The following is a 6,589-nucleotide window of genomic DNA, read 5'->3' as shown; positions in this document are numbered from 1 at the left end:
CACTTTGTATAAAAGTATAAAAGAAAGAGACAGGAGGTCAAGAGAAAGGTGCAAGAGGTGAAAAAAAGGGCAAATGAGAGTTGGGGTGAGAGACTATCAGTAAATTTTAGGGAAAATAAAAAGATGTTCTGGAAGGAGGTAAATAGGGTGCGTAAGACAAGGGAGCAAATGGGAACTTCAGTGAAGGGCGTAAATGGGGAGGTGATAACAAGTAGCGGTGATGTGAGAAGGAGATGGAATGAGTATTTTGAAGGTTTGTTGAATGTGTCTGATGACAGAGTGGCAGATATAGGGTGTTTTGGTCGAGGTGGTGTGCAAAGTGAGAGGGTTAGGGAAAATGATTTGGTAAACAGAGAAGAGGTAGTAAAAGCTTTGCGGAAGATGAAAGCCGGCAAGGCAGCAGGTTTGGATGGTATTGCAGTGGAATTTATTAAGAAAGGGGGTGACTGTATTGTTGACTGGTTGGTAAGGTTATTTAATGTATGTATGACTCATGGTGAGGTGCCTGAGGATTGGCGGAATGCGTGCATAGTGCCATTGTACAAAGGCAAAGGGGATAAGAGTGAGTGCTCAAATTACAGAGGTATAAGTTTGTTGAGTATTCCTGGTAAATTATATGGGAGGGTATTGATTGAGAGGGTGAAGGCATGTACAGAGCATCAGATTGGGGAAGAGCAGTGTGGTTTCAGAAGTGGTAGAGGATGTGTGGATCAGGTGTTTGCTTTGAAGAATGTATGTGAGAAATACTTAGAAAAGCAAATGGATTTGTATGTAGCATTTATGGATCTGGAGAAGGCATATGATAGAGTTGATAGAGATGCTCTGTGGAAGGTATTAAGAATATATGGTGTGGGAGGCAAGTTGTTAGAAGCAGTGAAAAGTTTTTATCGAGGATGTAAGGCATGTGTACGTGTAGGAAGAGAGGAAAGTGATTGGTTCTCAGTGAATGTAGGTTTGCGGCAGGGGTGTGTGATGTCTCCATGGTTGTTTAATTTGTTTATGGATGGGGTTGTAAGGGAGGTAAATGCAAGAGTCCTGGAAAGAGGGGCAAGTATGAAGTCTGTTGGGGATGAGAGAGCTTGGGAAGTGAGTCAGTTGTTGTTCGCTGATGATACAGCGCTGGTGGCTGATTCATGTGAGAAACTGCAGAAGCTGGTGACTGAGTTTGGTAAAGTGTGTGGAAGAAGAAAGTTGAGAGTAAATGTGAATAAGAGCAAGGTTATTAGGTACAGTAGGGGTGAGGGTCAAGTCAATTGGGAGGTGAGTTTGAATGGAGAAAAACTGGAGGAAGTGAAGTGTTTTAGATATCTGGGAGTGGATCTGTCAGCGGATGGAACCATGGAAGCGGAAGTGGATCATAGGGTGGGGGAGGGGGCGAAAATTTTGGGAGCCTTGAAAAATGTGTGGAAGTCGAGAACACTATCTCGGAAAGCAAAAATGGGTATGTTTGAGGGAATAGTGGTTCCAACAATGTTGTATGGTTGCGAGGCGTGGGCTGTGGATAGAGATGTGCGCAGGAGGATGGATGTGCTGGAAATGAGATGTTTGAGGACAATGTGTGGTGTGAGGTGGTTTGATCGAGTAAGTAACGTAAGGGTAAGAGAGATGTGTGGAAATAAAAAGAGCGTGGTTGAGAGAGCAGAAGAGGGTGTTTTGAAATGGTTTGGGCACATGGAGAGAATGAGTGAGGAGAGATTGACCAAGAGGATATATGTGTCGGAGGTGGAGGGAACGAGGAGAAGAGGGAGACCAAATTGGAGGTGGAAAGATGGAGTGAAAAAGATTTTGTGTGATCGGGGCCTGAACATGCAGGAGGGTGAAAGGAGGGCAAGAAATAGAGTGAATTGGAGTCATGTGGTATACAGGGGTTGACGTGCTGTCAGTGGATTGAAGCAAGGCATGTGAAGCGTCTGGGGTAAACCATGGAAAGCTGTGTAGGTATGTGTATTTGCGTGTGTGGACGTGTGTATGTACATGTGTATGGGGGGGGGGGGGTTGGGCCATTTCTTTCGTCTGTTTCCTTGCGCTACCTCGCAAACGCGGGAGACAGCGACAAAGTATAAAAAAAAAAAAAAAAAAAAAAAAAAAAAAAAAAAATATATATATATATATATATATATATATATATATATATATATATATATATGTATAAATATCTACCTCGCTAACGCGGGAAATGGCGAATAGTTTGAAAGAAAAGAAAAGAATATATATACTTATATATATTTATATATATATATACATATATATATATATATATATATATATATATATATATATATATATATATATATATATATATATATATATACAATCAAAAGACTTCTTTACATCTTTTTTGATGATTTATTGCTTAATTTCATAATGTGTCAACCTATTGATCTGTCTCTGTATTTTTCGTAGAACAGTTCACTGGTCCCTTCATCAAAATGATTGAAGAACATAAGTATCGTGCTCAAGTTACCCCTCACTCTTCTCTCTTCTTTGCTGGACATACTTAAGGCCCCTTGGGAATTCTTCTATTTTGCTGCATATTTGTTGCCCTCCTCAGGATCTTATCTATTATCTACTTACGCTTGTTGAAGTGTGGCGACCAAACTTAACCAGGATGTGAACGTACGATATAAACAGCTCGCTGTGTACGAGTAGGAACGAGTAGTGAACGTTGGTTTGCGGCAGGGGTGTGTGATGTCTCCATGGTTGTTTAATTTGTTTATGGATGAGGTTGTTAGGGAGGTGAATGCAAAAGCTTTGGAAAGAGGGGCAACTATGCAGTCTGTTGTGGATGAGAGAGCTTGGGAAGTGAGTCAGTTGTTGTTCGCTGATGATACAGTGCTGGTGGCTGATTCATGTGAGAAACTGCAGAAACTGGTGACTGAGTTTGGTAAAGTGTGTGAAAGAAGAAAGCTGAGAGTAAATGTGAATAAGAGCAAAGTTATCAGGTACAGTAGGGTTGAGGGACAAGTCAATTGGGAGGTAAGTATGAATGGAGAAAAACTGGAGGAAGTGAAGCGTTTTAGATATCTGGGAGTGGATCTGGCAGCGGATGGAACCATGGAAGTGGAAGTGAATCATAGGGTGGGGGAGGGGGCGAAAGTTCTGGGGGCGTTGAAGAATGTGTGGAAGTCGAGAACGTTATCTTGGAAAGCAAAAATGGGTATGTTTGATGGAATAGTGGTTCCAACAATGTTATATTGTTGCGAGAAGTGGGCTATAGATAGAGTTGTGCGGAGGAGGGTGGATGTGCTGGAAATGAGATGTTTGAAGACAATATGTGGTGTGAGGTGGTTTGATCGAGTAAGTAATGAAAGGGTAAGAGAGATGTGTGGTATTATAAAGAGTGTGGTTGAGAGAGCAGAAGAGAGTGTTTTGAAATGGTCTGGTCACATGGAGAGAATGAGTGAGGAAAGATTGACAAAGAGGATATATGTGTCAGAGGTGGAGGGAACGAGGAAAAGTGGGAGACCAAATTGGAGGTAGAAGGATGGAGTGAAAAAGATTTTGAGCGATCGGGGCCTGAACATGCAGGAGGATGCAAGGCGTGCAAGGAATAGAGTGAATTGGAACGATGTGGTATACCGGGGTGGACGTGCTGTCAATGGATTGAACCAGGGCATGTGAAGCGTCTGGGGTAAACCATGGAAAGTTTTGTGGGGCCTGGATGTGGAAAAGGAGCTGTGGTTTCAGTGCATTATACATGACAGCTAGAGACTGAGTGTGAACGAATGTGGCCTTTGTTGTCTTTTCCTGCCGCTACCTCGCGCACATGCGGGGGGAGGGGGTTGTCATCTCATGCGTGGCGGGGGGGTGACGAGAATGAATAAGGGCAGTAAGTATGAGCTATATACATGTGTTTATATGTATATGTCTGTGTTTGCATATATATGTATACGTTGAGATGTATAGGTATGTATACGTGCGTGTGTGGACTTGTATGTATATACATGTGTATGTGGGTGGGTTTGGCCATTCTTTCGTCTGTTTCCTTGCGCTACCTCGCTAACGCGGGAGACAGCGACAAAGTATAATAAATAAATAAATAAAAAAATAAATAAACATATATATATATATATATATATATATATATATATATATATATATATATATATATATATATATATATATATGGTGACTGAGTTTGGTAAAGTGTGTGAAAGAAGAAAGTTAAGAGTAAATGTGAATAAGAGCAAGGTTATTAGGTACAGTAGGGTTGAGGGTCAAGTCAATTGGGAGGTGAGTTTGAATGGAGAAAAACTGGAGGAAGTGAAGTGTTTTAGATATCTGGGAGTGGATCTGGCAGCGGATGGAACCATGGAAGCGGAAGTGGATCATAGGGTGGGGGAGGGGGCGAAAATTCTGGGAGCCTTGAAGAATGTGTGGAAGTCGAGAACATTATCTCGGAAAGCAAAAATGGGTATGTTTGAAGGAATAGTGGTTCCAACAATGTTGTATGGTTGCGAGGCGTGGGCTATGGATAGAGTTGTGCGCAGGAGGATGGATGTGCTGGAAATGAGATGTTTGAGGACAATGTGTGGTGTGAGGTGGTTTGATCGAGTAAGTAGCGTAAGGGTAAGAGAGATGTGTGGAAATAAAAAGAGCGTGGTTGAGAGAGCAGAAGAGGGTGTTTTGAAACGGTTTGGGCACATGGAGAGAATGAGTGAGGAAAGATTGACCAAGAGGATATATATGTCGGAGGTGGAGGGAACGAGGAGAAGAGGGAGACCAAATTGGAGGTGGAAAGATGGAGTGAAAAAGATTTTGTGTGATCGGGGCCTGAACATACAGGAGGGTGAAAGGAGGGCAAGGAATAGAGTGAATTGGAGCGATGTGGTATACCGGGGTTGACGTGCTGTCAGTGGATTGAATCGGGGCATGTGAAGCGTCTGGGGTAAACCATGGAAAGTTGTGTAGGTATGTATATTTGCGTGTGTGGACGTATGTATATACATGTGTATGGGGGTGGGTAGGGCCATTTCTTTCGTCTGTTTCCTTGCGCTACCTCGCAAACGCGGGAGACAGCGACAAAGCAAAAAAAAAAAAAAAATATATATATATATGTATATATATATGTATATGTATATAAACTAGACACAATGTACAACACCGTTAAAATACATGTTGCAATGACGAGAAATTCGTCAGCCCAGACAAGGAGAACGAGAGAGTTGATACAAGAGAAGAGTGGCACCACTTGTTTACTTTCACACCGTTTTCTGTGGGCAAGAGATACATTCTCATTCTCGTTTTCTCCGTGAAGTTAAACGATGCAATCAACTTTTTTTTTTCTAGATAATTACCTCTAAACAGACGTTATGGGACATAACCGCTAACATGTATATAACTACAATGTTCGGAGAAAAATAGATAAGCAATCCAAAAGGCAAGAGCAAAGCTTTCAAAATATAAATTTTTTCCTAAATATTTCTGCAACTACCTGTAATGTTTTCCTTCCCCCGATTCGCCCAGGCTGTGAACAAACAATGTATCTTCTGTAAGCTATTGTTGCAGACGCAGACAATTCTGGGGAGGTCGGTGTCCATGTACTATATGCCAATATATATATATATATATATATATATATATATATATATATATATATATATATATATATATATATATATATATATATTTATATATATGTATGTATTATCCCTGGGGATAGGGGAGAAAGAATACTTCCCACGTATTCCCTGCGTGTCGTAGAAGGCGACTAAAAGGGGAGGGAGCGGGGGGCTAGAAATCCTCCCCTCTCGGTTTTTTTAATTTTCCAAAATAAGGAACAGAGAACTGGGCCAGGTGAGGGTATTCCCTTAAAGGCCCAGTCCTCTGTTCTTAACGCTACCTCGCTAATGCGGGAAATGACGAATAGTTTGAAAGAAAAGAAAGAATATATATATATATATATATATATATATATATATATATATATATATATATATATATATATATATATATATATATATTTATATGTATATATATATATATATATATATATATATATATATATATATATATATATATATATATATTTTTGTTTTGTCGCTGTCTCCCGCGTTTGCGTGGTAGCGCAAGGAAACAGACGAAAGAAATGGCCCAACCCACCCCATACACATGTATATACATACGTCCACACACGCAAATATACATACCTACACAGCTTTCCTTGGTTTACCCCAGACGCTTCACATGTCCTGATTCAATCCACTGACAGCACGTCAACCCCGGTATACCACATCGATCCAATTCACTCTATTCCTTGCCCTCCTTTCACCCTCCTGCATGTTCAGGCCCCGATCACACAAAATCTTTTTCACTCCATCTTTCCACCTCCAATTTGGTCTCCCACTTCTCCTCGTTCCCTCCACCTCCGACACATATATCCTCTTGGTCAATCTTTCCTCACTCATTCTTTCCATGCGCCCAAACCATTTCAAAACACCCTCTTCTGCTCTCTCAACCACGCTCTTTTTATTCCCACACATCTCTCTTACCCTTACGTTACTTACGCGATCAAACCACCTCACACCACACATTGTCCTCAAACATCTCATTTCCAGCTCATCCATCCTCCTGCGCACAACTCTATCCA

Source organism: Panulirus ornatus, chromosome 10 (assembly GCF_036320965.1).
Source record: "Panulirus ornatus isolate Po-2019 chromosome 10, ASM3632096v1, whole genome shotgun sequence".
NCBI classification, from domain to species: domain Eukaryota; kingdom Metazoa; phylum Arthropoda; class Malacostraca; order Decapoda; family Palinuridae; genus Panulirus; species Panulirus ornatus.
Note: the sequence above shows the minus strand (reverse complement) of the source record.